Source organism: Pantherophis guttatus, chromosome 2, assembly GCF_059756535.1.
Source record: "Pantherophis guttatus breed Tessera chromosome 2, ASM5975653v1, whole genome shotgun sequence".
NCBI lineage: Eukaryota > Metazoa > Chordata > Lepidosauria > Squamata > Colubridae > Pantherophis > Pantherophis guttatus.
In genome coordinates this window covers 101,138,680-101,152,786 of record NC_142064.1, presented here as the reverse complement: position 1 = coordinate 101,152,786, position 14,107 = coordinate 101,138,680, and positions in this window count along the sequence as shown.

The following is a 14,107-nucleotide window of genomic DNA, read 5'->3' as shown; positions in this document are numbered from 1 at the left end:
TTTTATCCATGATCACTCTTGCCCTTGGCATCCTCTCCCCTGTTTCCAGACAGTGGGCTCTTAATATGATCGATCAATAGGTATTGCACAACTATTCTGCCTTTCCTTCCTTAGTGGAGTTTCTCTGGTAAGATAAAAATAGATGAAGCCAAAGAATGCACAGGCGTTTCAAAAGAAAAGAATTCATGAATGAGACAAGTGATTGCACAACAAAAGCCTTATCTGAGTCCTCTCCTTCTCTCTACTGCAGAATTTGTATTCTGCATTCCTTTTTTAGTTATCAAATTGAAAAAGCAAGCTAGGGCCAATAATCACAATATTACATGCCACAGTTATGAAACAGCCTTAGCAACTTCCAGGCTCGTCCAGACCCCAATTGAAACACTGTCTATCACCTTTAAAGCAGTGGTGAAATGTAAAATTTTTTACTACTGCTTCTGTGGGCATGGCTTGGTGGTGGTGGTGGTGGTAATATGACTGAGTGGGCATGGCCAACTTTTTTTTTTTTGTACTTTTAAAACCATTTTTTCTACCACTTCTTCGGTTGAAGAGGTTGTAAAAAAAATGCTTTTAAAGCCTCTGATGATCCCAGCTGACTTGCCTGATCAGCAGAGGCTTTTTTTCCTTTTAAAAACATTTGCTTTTAAAAGCCTCTGATGATCCCAGCTGAGCCGTGCGATCATCAGAGGCTTTTTAAAAAAACTTTTAAAAGCATTTTTCGGCCAAAGAGGTTGTAGAAAAAATGCTTTTAAAAATAAAAAGCCTCTGATGATCGCGCTGCTCAGCTGGGCAATGGGGAGGGGGCAGGGATTTTTGTTACCAGTTCTCTGAACCACCCGCCTCCATTGCTACCAGATCGGGTGATCCGGTCTGAACTGGGAGCATTTCACCCCTGCTTTAAAGCCATTATTGGCTTAAACATCATATGTTCATATATCCATAAGAGAGTCCTTGTTACATATCCTAGCAGCAGAGGCTCACTTATCTCAGGAGGATTTTTAACCTTCAGTTGATGGTGTGCCATCAAGTTGGTTTTGCTTGTTAGGGAGCACATAAACGTGACTTCTCTAAGATGATCCGTCCCCGCCCTGTCCTTTCAGATCTTCCAATGGGGCACCCATTGTTGCTGTAATCAAGTCCGTCATCCTCTTCTTTTCTTTCTTTCTACCATTCTCAGCATTGTAAGTGTCTCAAGAAAGCTGGATCTATGTATCCAAAAATAACTTTTGGGAATGCTGATTTTTTTTGGAGGGAGAGAGGAGGGTTCCCTCTGAGTCAGTGTTGACACCTGGTGACTGCCTGGATAAGCCCCTGCAGGTTTTTTGGCAAGGTTTTTCAGAAGTGATCTGCCATTGTCTCCTTCCTAGGACTCAAAGAGAATGACTCGCCCAAGGTCACCCACTGCTTCTGCTGCAAAATATTAACATTACGTCTGTTAAAGATTGCAAAAGAAAACCAACTCTTTTACCTGGACAATTGGTAACTCTGTTTGTGTACTAGGTTAAAAACAAACCAGTTTTTTTCAGAATAATTATGAAATAGGAAAGAGCTAACTCTTATGGTGTGGATGGTGAATTTTATTTGCATTCCGCTATCACCTCCTCTCTGTCCTGTTGCTGCCAGAGAGATCAAGGAAAAGAAAAATTCCCGGTCAGAGGACTTTTCCATTAAAGCAAAATGAGTGGAGGGAAGGGCTATAGTTGTTTCTAAGCATTCACTTCATGTCCCTGAAAAGTTTAGCATGGGAATTTTTCTACTCACTGCTGAAATCTTATTAGATTAGAATTCTTTATTGGCCAAGTGTGATTGGACACACAAGGAATTTGTCTTTGGTGCATTTATGCTTTCAGAAGTTCATTGATTGTTCAGTTTCTTTTATGATCATCCATGTATGAGATCTATCAACCAAAGGGAGGGCTGTAAATATTGTAAGTAAGTAAAATCAGTAAGTTAGAAAACATATTGTCAATGGATGGGTTTAAAGATGCTGACCTGCTTTTATGCCTTTAACAGGAACTTGTATATCAGAACTCAGTAGGCGAAACTTTTCAATATACTGAACATCAAAGGTCAGTGGCTGTGATCTATTCTCCTCATTGCCCAAATATGGAGGAGAATAGAATGATTTAATAATAGCATCCAGAGCTATAGTCAATACCTACTCTTTAGTTACATTTTGGTAAACTGTTTTCATCTGAAAGATGTAAGGTTGTTAGACTAGTACTTCTGATGTTAGTGTATGCTGGTCTTTGACTGTAATAAAGATTTGATTGCCAGCCATAAATCACATCCATTTCCCACGGATGCAATCCAATGTGTTTCACTGTCCATTCAGTTGATGGTCACAGTCAGGTGACCTGGGAGAGTGGGATCATCAGTGCTACTAACTACTTTAATTGTCTTGGTGTTGTTTAGTTCTAGGCAGCAAGAGAGTCTGTTTTTTCAAGTTAGTTTGTCCTGCTGTGCTTTCCTGATCATTGAACTATTCTGGGACTTGTTGACTTGAAGAGCCACAAACGGCACCTGCACAATTGGTGATAGGGATAGAGAAAGCTGCCAAGGGAAGTGATCTCTGCTGCTTCATTGTCCCATATTCCCTGCCCTTGTCAACCATTGTCTAGGCTGCTTTTGAACAAGAGGTTAATGCTTTTCTGGAACAGTATTAAGTTCATGTTTAAAAGGAGCCCAATAATACTCTCTAGGATTGGTAAAAAAAAGTAAAAAAAACCTTTAAGCTCTTTTTTAATACACAACATATATGCACAAAATGAGTGTTAGTTTTGACAGATGCTTAAATTCAGGAATCTGCTCTAAATAATAAAATTTAACTAAAGTTAAATTGAAAGCCTTGAGAAATGCATTGGAGACCGCTATTTGATGTCATCCTAGCTATGATAGAAGAGTGATTCCATAGATACAGTACATTTTATACCATTATAGTTTTCTGCTCACTTGATGACTAGTGAATAACACTTTAACTTGCCTGTGAGAAAGAGCACTTTATCTTTCATGCAATTGTACATATCTCTCTCTGGATCTGAATAATCTGATCTTTGTGTTATTGTACGGTGAATCAACATTTCTGTGTCTAGGGTTGCATGGAACTTTTTAGTGAAATTTCCTTTTTCCATCTTAGAACCTCCTTAGGTTAAAGTTCTATAAACTACTGTGTTTACCAAATTATCTTTGTTGCTAATGATACAGCTCTCCATATCTTCAAAGTGTAGCTAAATAATTAATGAGTTACTTAATCTACCAGCCTCCAGGAGGCAGCAAATCAGCCTGATACCAAGTATAAATAACAATTCAGCAAAGTGGATTAAAAGAGTAGGATTTAAATGCAAAATTCCTGGCAGGGCGAATGCTGGTATTTCAGTTACTAAGAATATTTAAGTATAACTAGCTAGGATTTCTCTAAGACTGACAAACCTAAAAAACTTACACTGATGTCTGTTTGAACCTTTTCCTTTTCTTTCCAAATACAAAATTCTGGTTTGGTGCTACAGAACTTGAAGTGTCCTGCAAGACTTTTTCACAATGAAAGTAGTGTGAGTTACCTAGTGCTGTGGGTTCAAAGTCATAGGAGTGAAAGACAATACGTCTTGCAGTTGAATAGTGTTGTAGAAATAATTTCTTATCTACAAATAATCTGGATGCCTATATGGAACGAAGTGTAGAAAGGTAGCATACTTCTGAGTATTGGTCAATATGGAGGCAACCAACAGGAATGGTCTTTCGTGGAGTAATGTACTCTGAAAACTTTCCAGAAAACATCTGTTTGGCTACCATTCCAAAAATGACCCTTGAGAACATTCAGCAAAGAGGTTCTTGTATTTTTAATGGCATGATAATTCAATGGAAAGTAATTTGGGTATGATGCGATGTTATTTATTGTCCACTGGATAACAGATTGCAAAAAGGACAAATTCACAGCCTCCAGCTTTGATCACATGGATGAGAAAAACAGGTTTTACGTTTCATGAAAAACCCTCTGAACTTCTGAGAAATATTTTAGTAAAAATACAGATACTGCCCTAGGATCTAATGAACAGCTGACTGCACTAAAATGCTATGGAAACTTTCACTTCATTGGGTGTAGTTGCCTATTGCCTAGAAAATAGATGTATTTGCACTTAAAACATGTCTCTGTTCTTCAATTGTGATCTTCAATTCTGAAAGTGTAGGTGCTTCTAAATACTGTAGACAATCGTCATATCATAAATCAAAAGTCCTGTAGGATCCTGCTGGTATACCAACCTCCTTGCTATCCATCAGGATCATCTTCTTCTTTTTTTGTATAAAAGTTTTTTATTTTAAAACAAACAACAAAAAACAAAACATAAAAACATTCATCATTCTATACAATCACAGACAGTATATCGATCGGTGACATTCTTTTGTGCTCCTCCCCTCTTGTAATTATCACTAGGCATCCCAAGCTCGTTTCTTTTAGAAATTATATCACTTAATTTATGTCAACTTCCATTTATTACATAGTTATCTCCAAGATTAATTATCTATCCATTGATAAAATAAGTCCCATATCAAATATATTGTTTATCTTCCTGTTCTCTAATTTCAAAGGTCGGTTTACTCATTTCAGCACATTCAATCATTTTGTTAATAATTTCTTCATCAATAGGTATCTTTTCTCCTTTCCAATTTTTAGCAAATACAATTCTAGCCGCTGTTAAAAGATTCACAATTAAATATTGCAATTCTTTACTATATGTCTCTGGTAAGATCCCTAATAAAAATGTCTCTGGTTTAAAGTCAATATGTCTCTTAGTCATTTTTTCTAACCACGTGTGTATCTTGGTCCAAAATCTCCTTGCTTCTGCGCATGTCCACCACATGTGGTAGTAAGATCCTGGAGTCTGATGACACTTCCAACACTTCTCCGATTTATTCTGGAACATTCTAGCTATCCTCGCTGGGGGTAGATGCCACCTGTAAAACATCTTATACAAATTCTCCTTATATGCTGTAGACATTGTCATTTTATAATTATGTGACCACAATTTTTGCCATTTCTCTAAATCAATATCATATCCAAAATTCTTCCCCCATGCTTCATTGATTCTTTAACTTGTTCTTCTTCCAATTTTGCCTCTAACAAATAACCATATATTTTTTTAATTACATAGTCATCAGGACCCATTAAAATCTTATCTAAATTAGTCAAAACATTGTAAAAACCTTCTTGTTTGAGATCTTCTCAATATCTGGTAAATATTTGCATATATGAAAACCAGTCCATCTTACATCCCTGATCTTCTATTTCTTGCTTTAATTTAAGTTCACCCTTTTCATCCAACAATTCCCTATATTTAATAATTTGTTCCCTTCTAAATGTCACTGAATAAGAAAAAGCTTCAATTATAGAGACCCAGACTGGAATGTTCAAGTAGTGGAATTTTTTAACCTTCTCCCAGTTCAACAATAAGGCTTCACAAATCTGGTGTCTTCTAAAATACCCCTGTATTTTAGTTCCTTTGTACCATAGAAAGGCATGCCAACCCATCAACAAATCATGTCCCTCCAAATTCAACAATCTAGTGTTTCTCAGAGTTATCCATTCTTTAATCCACATTAAGCTAGCTGCTTGGTAATACAGTTCAAAATTGGGTAAACCAAAACCGCCCCTTGTTTTAGCATCTTGTAACAACTTAAATTTTATTCTTGCCTTCTTTCCTTGCCAAATATATTTCAGCACCATTTTGTTCAAATCTGCAAAAAATTTCTTGTCTAATTTGATTGGGATTGTCTGAAATAGGTATAACAATCTAGGCAAAATATTCATCTTAATTTTTGCAATCCTACCTATCAAAGATAACTGCAAGTTCCCCCATTTCACCAGGTCTTGTCCTATCTGTTGTTAAGCTTATTATAATTCTTTTCTTTCAATGAACTACACCTTGCTGTTAAATGTATCCCCAAGTATTTTACCTTATTTGTGACCTGCATCTTTGAAATCTCCATCATTTTCTTTTTGTTTTTTCAACATATTTTTAGTCATTATCTTTGTCTTGTCTTTATTAATTTTCAGGCCAGCGACTTTCCCAAACTCTCCAATATTTTCTATAAGTTTATTTATTAATGTTGATGACTCTTCAATAATAAAGACCAGGTCATCTGTAAAAGCTTGCAATTTATATTCTTCTTTTCTAATTTTCAAACCTTTTATCTCTTTTTCTTCTCTAATATTTCTATTTAAAACTTCCAATGTCAATATAAACAACAATGGGGATAATGGACATCCTTGTCTAGTGCCTTTTTCTATCTCAATAAAGTCAGTCAACTCTCCATTTATCATTACCTTTGCCATCTGCTTAGAATAAATGGCTTCAATTGCTTGGATAAATTTCCTGCCAAAGCCCATCTCTTCCATTTGGAGCATCGTAAATCGCCAGTTCACGTTATCAAAGGCTTTTTGTGCATCTAAAAATATCAAGGCCATCTGCTTTTCAGGATGTGCTTCATAGTATTCTAAAGTGTCCAAAATTATTCTTATATTATCTCTAATTTGTCTTTTTGGAAGTCATTTCCGTGATGTCCCACTGCCTGGAAGCGGTGCGGGTTTGGATGGGGAGGAACAGACTCAGACTCAACCCTTCCAAGACTGAGTGGCTGTGGATGCCGGCATCCCGGGATCTGGAGGTTCCATCTTTAGTGATCGGAGGAGAGACCTTACTCCCTCCGATAGGGTCCGCAATTTGGGTGTCTTCCTGGATTCTCAGCTGTCCTTAGATGATCATCTGACAGCCGTAACCAGGGGGGCCTTCGCACAGGTGCATCTTGTGCGCCAGTTGCGCCCTTTTCTAGACCGGGATGCCCTCGCCACGGTACCTCATGCCCTCATTATCTCTAGGTTGGACTACTGTAACACCCTCTACATGGGGCTGCCCTTGGGATGCGTCCAGAGGCTCCAGCTAGTCCAGAATGCAGCCGCATGGGTAATTACAGGGGCTTCTCGATACTCTCCTGCATGAGCTGCACTGGCTGCCGGTGTCATTCCGGATTCGTTTCAAGGTGCTGGTACTTACCTATAAAGCCCTTCATGGCTTAGGCCTGGGGTACTTGCAGGACCATCTCCTGCCGCTCTCCCATCGTCCCGTGCGGTCTCACAGAGTGGGCCTCCTCAGGGTGCTGTCGGCCAAACAATGTCGGCTGATGGCCCCCAGGAGGAGAGCGTTCTCTGTGGGAGCCCCGACCCTCTGGAATGGATTGCCCACCAAGCTCAGGACAGCCCCCGACCTCCTTCCCTTCCGTCGTGAGCTGAAGACGTGGCTCTTCCATCAACTCAACTGATCCGTTTGGATGTACACTGTTATAATTTTAAACTGTTTTAATTGGGGTGTTGATTTTAATTTAATTTTATTGTGATTTGTATAGGAAATTGTCATTTTGTAAGCCGCCTTGAGTCCCTTGGGAGAAAGGCGGCATATAAATCGCAATAATAAATAAATAAATAAAATAAAATCCATTATGAAATGAATGTATAAATTTATTTAGATATCTCATCAGGATTACCTTCTTGAAGTTGGTTTCTGAGCAGGGCTTGGAGAATGCTTGGGGATTTCAAGCTGCCCACCATCAGAGCCAACTCCAAGCAAGCTTGGGAATTCATGTCCTCCATAACAACCATGGTCTTGTTCATATAATCTTGAGCCTGATTCATATCGGAGGTTACATCTTGTACTCATCTCAGATGGCTGGTTGATGAGGAGGAGGAAGGGATTTGTATCACCCCATTGCCATAGTCAGATTATGTTCTAATCTGGTTAAAATTCAGAGCCATATGTGGACCTCCATGAGCCTATTTGGGTGGTCCACCCCAGATTTCTAATGGATCCAAATCCAGCATCCACTTCGAAAATTTCCCAACTCTTGGACAAGAAGTTCTAGCCACTATCTAGTGTGCAAATGGCTGCAGAAAGTGCCAGGCTCTGGACAACATTGCCTCCAAATGGTGTCTTCCTACCAGCCAAGTCCCGTTGATGACATGGTTTTCAAAAACTCTCTTGAAAATGAAACATCTGAAATGACACTTGGATTGTTGGAGGAAGACAAGTGAATTGGACGGAGCATGGTATGTGTCTATATTCAAGTCTACAATGTGGAAGCAAGGGGGCGGTGTATTCCTCCTTTACTGTGTCAATGGGCTGTCACCCAGCAGCCTTATTTAGAGTGACCAACTTCCTGCTGTGGAAAACATGAAGAACTGCCATCTGACCAGTTTGTCCAGCACTTTGCTGGTAAAATCACTCAGATTTGCAGAAGACTTGACTCTTCATGTGGCCAAAGTGACAGGTAATCTTATGAGGTTACCTGGGATTTCTTTGGTTCTGTGACCTTGGTGGAAGCAGATCATCTGCCATCTACATTGTCATTTACCATCTCCCTTTTAGACCCTTGACTATCCTGGATAATGCAAGGAGCAGGTAGAGAGGTGACCACTTGCCTCTGGGAGACTAAAAATTTCCTTCTTATAGGAGGGGAAGTTTTCAACAGCCTTGAAAGAAACAGACAATCTAGGGGAGTTGGACATCTCTCTGTTTCCAACTTTCTTTGAGACACTGTTGGCAGTACAGTAGTGGCAAACCAGCATCCTAGTTGAAATGGATTATCAGCCAGTCTGATTTTCAGTCAAATTTCAGGATGAGACAGAGACAGAAGGGGTTGGGTTTTTTTTAATGACCTGTTTCAGGATTTGGGTGTCAATAATGTACCACTCCTTGTCCTTTTGGACCTTTCAGTGGCCTTCAGTATCATTGACCATGGTATCTTACTGTCCACTTATGAGGGATGGGGATGGGAAGTCCTGTTTTACAATGGTTCTACTCTTTCCTTAGTGGTAGTTTCAGTCAGGGGGTCTATATGCTAATAATATTCAACTATTGTAAAAACCTGGATGGGAGAAAACAGACTGAATGTCAGGGTTCCAAGTAATAGATCCAAAGCAAGCAAAACTCTGAGGAAGGTATATTCCTCAAAAAATAGCTTTATTGGAAATATCATATTGGCACATATCTGGTGAAAGCAGACTCTGAAGTCTCCCATGGTTTCCCCTTAGTTAAAAGTAAAAGTTTTTCTACTTTCTCAAAATAATCAGTCACATGGTCCAAATCACGGTGCGGACTGACAGCCAGGTAGTATCACTCCGTCTTCCTCCAACCAAGTGTGAGAATGTCCTTGGTTTCCAAGAGAAAATATTTTGTTTTGGCTACAGAATCCCCTCTTTCTCAAATTCCCCTTTCCTATCTCTCAGCTCCAGTGTGGCAACATAGAAGCGGTCAAAAATGGCTTCAGTCAGGTCAGCTTCAGGGTTGACAGGCGGAACAAATTCCATGCCACTGATGATCTGGAAAGGGGTCATGCCAGTCCTTCTATGAACAGCATTATTGTATGCCACCTCAGCGACTATCAGCAGTCTAACTGGACAGAGCTGCTGCCATTCGCTGAGGTGGCATACAGTAATGCTGTTCATAGAAGGACTGGCATGACCCCTTTCCAGATCACCAGCAGCATGGAATTTGTTCCCATGCCTGAACTTCCCAGGGAGCCTCCCTTATCTATGTCATTAAATGAGTGGATGGATTATCTGAAGCAGAGGTGGGAAAATATGAAGCTGGCATTGCGGGAAGCGGCAAAAACCTGTAAAGCACAAGCCAACAAACACCACAGTCCCCAGCAGCCATTCTGGGTCAGGAGCAAGGTTTACCTGTCTACAAAATATCTAAGATGAAAGCTCCCATGCAAAAAGCTAGGGCCGAAGTTTGTCGGGCCTTTCCCTATAGTGAAAATGATTAACCCTGTTACAGTACAGCTTAGCCTCCCTCACTTGCTAGGGAAAGTGCATTGGGTCTTCTATAGCAGTTTGTTGAAGCCAGTGGTAGGCTCCCTGATTAGACTGGTAGACCGGGCAGCCCCGAAACCAATAGTGGTGCAGGGGGAGACACATTACAAGGTAAAGAAGATTTTGGATTCAGAATTGTATAGGGGCAGGTACCTGGTACAGTGGAAGGGGTAACCCCTCTCTGAAGCCACTTGGTCAAGAGCTGGGATGTAAAGGCGGATAGGTTGGTCAAGCAGTTCCATGACGAGTACCCCCAGAAACCTAAGGGACCTCCAGGGGGAGGAAGGGGAGGTTAGACTAATTTGTAACTAATCTCTTTGTACTTTCTTTTCGTTGCAGAAAGTAATCAATGTTCTTGAGTTCTGGGGCGCCCTCATTGTGGAGTTGAGTCACCCACTCTGCTGCTTTGTCCTCTAGGTTGTCTGTGATGGTGGAGATCATCTCTTGGTTGGTTAGGTAGCCGTCCCTGTAGTGGTCAATGTAGGCCCAAACTCGGTTTAGATAAAAAGCCAGTTTGTCTGGACTTCCGTCAAAGGTAGTCCTGAAGTGGAGTGATACTGAAACTGAACCCAAGTAAAATAAAATTACTATATTTATATCTTGGTCCTCAGTCAACATCATTGTTGCTTCTGGATGGACAGGCATTACCCATTAAAGAGCAAATTCACAACTGGCAGGTCCTTGTAGATTCATAGCTCCTGCTAAAACAGGCATATCTAATGAGGCATTTGCCTAGCTAATGCATCAATTTTGACTCTATCTAGTGCAGGAGAAGCTAGCTAAAGTAATTCATGTTTCTTCACCAGCCAGTCTCACCACCCAGAAACTGCAACTGGTCCAGAATGTAGTGACCTATCTACTTGCTAGCTTTTGGCAATGGGAGCAAATAACATCCATTTTCCTGACCCTGCATTGGTTACAGATCTACATACAATTTAAGATTCTGGTGTTAACCAAAAAATGGAATTTGGAATTTGGGCATTTGCGGAGCTGATTGTTTCAACCAGAATCAGCCCATCTCATTAGATCTTGGAGGGCTGCTAGTGATCTCACACTTCTGGGAGGTGAAGGAAGCCAAGGTAAGATGACAGTGTTTTTCTGAAACAATACCATTGTTTGCCATGGTGTGTGGCATGGTCTATTCTTGATATATTGCATTTTAATTATTTTTATTCATTTTCTTGTAATCCATGCTGGTTTTTACCATGGAAATTTTGATTATTATTGGAATTTATGCTTGTTACTTGATTGCTGTAGGATATAAGTTCAGTCAATAAGAAAAGTCATTGCAGAAATTGTTCTCTCCTTAACGGATATTTTTTTCTACAAAACAGTGAGAAAATATATAATAATTAGAAGCTGAGGACAAGATCATCTGGATCCAACACAAAATTGCATGAAGGAATACAGCAAATGTCCATTAAAAGGTGTCTTCTGGAAGCTACCTGCACTCCTCAGAATGAGAAAATTCTGGAATTAATAAAACTACTGTCATCAGATCAGCACTGCAAAAAGCTTGATGACCACCAGATGGCAGCAAAGCATACCTGCCCTCTTTTTGCTGACACTTTGTGGTTGTCTGGATTTTTGCAGCACAGATCAGGTTAGTCCTAACATGTTTAAGTCTGACATCAAATCAAGAAGCACAGTACACCAACAGGGGAACAAATATATGCATTCAAGTAAACAGAAATAATTTAAAAGTGATAATATGGAGTCAGATGGTGCTTCTTGGAAGGCATGTACTCTTAAACAATTCCTCTATTTCTGGTTTAAAGCATCTCCCACTCTGCCCATTTATGGGGGGGGGGAAAGTGTGTTTGTGTGTGGGGGGGAATATCCTAACCGTGGTTATCTGAAACATTGACTGGGGTTAACCAGAAGGAAACCAGCTACTCTCTCAACCCTTAAAACTACTTTCCTTTTGTACCATTTCAGCTTTGCATTATCCAGTGTACCACTCTTCTCTTCCTACTTTTATTTTTAGTCTCCCTTTTATCTGGGGCTGCAAGTTAAAATGGACAGACTGCATTTACGAAAGAGACTGAAATTGACTGTATTGTTCTTGTCTTGTTTAAGTTTGGACAGATCTCATTGGGTGATAAACTGCATTCTTTTTTCAAAGTGTGTGTCAGAGGGGAAGCGTGGCTGGGGAGGGGGAGGTGGTAATAAAAGAAGGAAAAGTTGGTCGGAAGAAACAATGAGGCCACATATTTTAACAGTTGGATTTTTAAAAAGTGAGTGGAAGTAGAGGAAACTTCTTAATTCAGAAGATAAAATTGGAAGAAAATTTATGGCGGCAGGTGCTGGGCAGTGACCAGAGAAAAGTGTGATCATACTTGTGGTTACATTGAAATCTGGAGGTAGGCCCAGAACAGGACACCTTATTAATTATCCTGAAAAGAGGCTTAAGTGACATTCATTTTATACACTTTGTGGTGGGATCTTGCTGAAGATGGAGCGGCATCCTTTAATCCAGGCATGTGAATTGACAGAAACTGATTAAATTCTGTGGTGAGGACTAGATTAAGGCCAATATGATTCACACTGGAATATATCTTAGAGCAGGGGTGGGAAACAATGGCCCTTTTATGACTTGTGGACTTCAACTCCCAGAATTTCTGAGCCAGGCTCAGGAATTCTGGGAGTTGAAGTCCACAAATCATAAAGGGCCCATCGTTCCCCACCTCTGTCTTAGAGGTACGGTTCTATATTGAGAACATGATCCGGTAGGAAGGTCTCTTGCACATATCTTGCAGAAATGAACAGGACCATGGAAACGCCCTACTGATGTCTTTCTTAATTTTGAACAGCTTGCTTTCTCAGTATTTTGTGAGAAGTGTTAAAAAAATGTAATGCACTGTTAAACACAGTAAAATGGCAGTAGAACTTTAACACACATTCAGCTTTCTGGGAAAGCTGTACATTAATTAACAGAGACCTGTGTACTATTGTAAATGTATGAGGAACAGCCTGTTTGTATAACCATATGTCACTTTACAAGATGCCCTTTCCCCTGAGCATTTAACAATTTTGCATTTACGTCCTGTACTTGGTACTCATGTAAGAGTAACTGAAGTCATGAAGGTATATTGCTCTTTCTTAGTATTATAAGAATATTCTCAGCAAGGAAAACTATCCCAAAATTACAAGAAAAATGAAGAGAGAAGAAAGGAAGTAAGAATGACTCACCCATCCTCTTTTTATGTTTACTCGATGAAGTCTGAAGCAAGGACACACACATACTTCCCTTGTGATGGAATTGGACATGGTGAAACAGGAACTTTCCAATTTCATTATAGAGAAAATGTGTAAAACATTAGGGTAGTCAGTTTTCAGGTTGTATTTTATTTATATATCACTAAACCTTATATATGTGTGTCTGGGTGGCATTCAGTAAAAACAAAATAATTAAAAACAACTGTAAAAACCATTAAGAATTAAAAATATAAATATTCAGGTCAAAATCCTTGATTTATGACCAAAAATGAGACCAAAATGTCTTTCACTAAGCAATGTGAAAAGCACAACTGATCTTATGACCTTTTTTGCCACAGTCATTAAATGAATTACCACAGTCATTAAGCAAATTCCGCTTCCCCCAGTCAGTGCTTAGTTTAGGATGGGAAACAGCCATTTTGAAGTGGAGCTTCAAAACACAACCAGTGTTGTCTTTGTGATGGGCTGGGAATAATTGGAGGACAATGTCTAATCATTTCAAAAAGTGATGGGTGGCTCATACCATTGATGGAACAAGCAGAAATGCAGATCTGACACAAGACTGGAATTTCACTCATTCTCCAGAGTTAACATCCTAACATCAGGACATATCAAATAATTGCTTAAAACGTGAGTGCAAAAACTTCAAGCTGCTAACATTTTGTGATTTGAGTGAGTGTGATCAGAAATTTGGTATTTCTGTTTACACATTTTGGAAGAATAAACTTAAGCTTTGCAATAACTCTTTACAGTAACTCTTTTTATCCTTTACTCTCCTCCCAAAATATACCACTTGACCTATCTCTTTGAAAATAAGGTACTTACTAGGCTCTGCAAAATCTAGCGTGGCTTTGGTCCCTATTGATTTAGGCATTCCAGGTTAATTGAATCTATGGTTCAATTAACCATAGGTATGATTAATCAACAGTTTGGAGTGTGAGTAAACAGGCGATCCATTGTAGAAGCCAAAGCTTGTCAGTCTTTATTTGCATAAATATAAATTACTTTATTACAGTCATTAACCAGCAG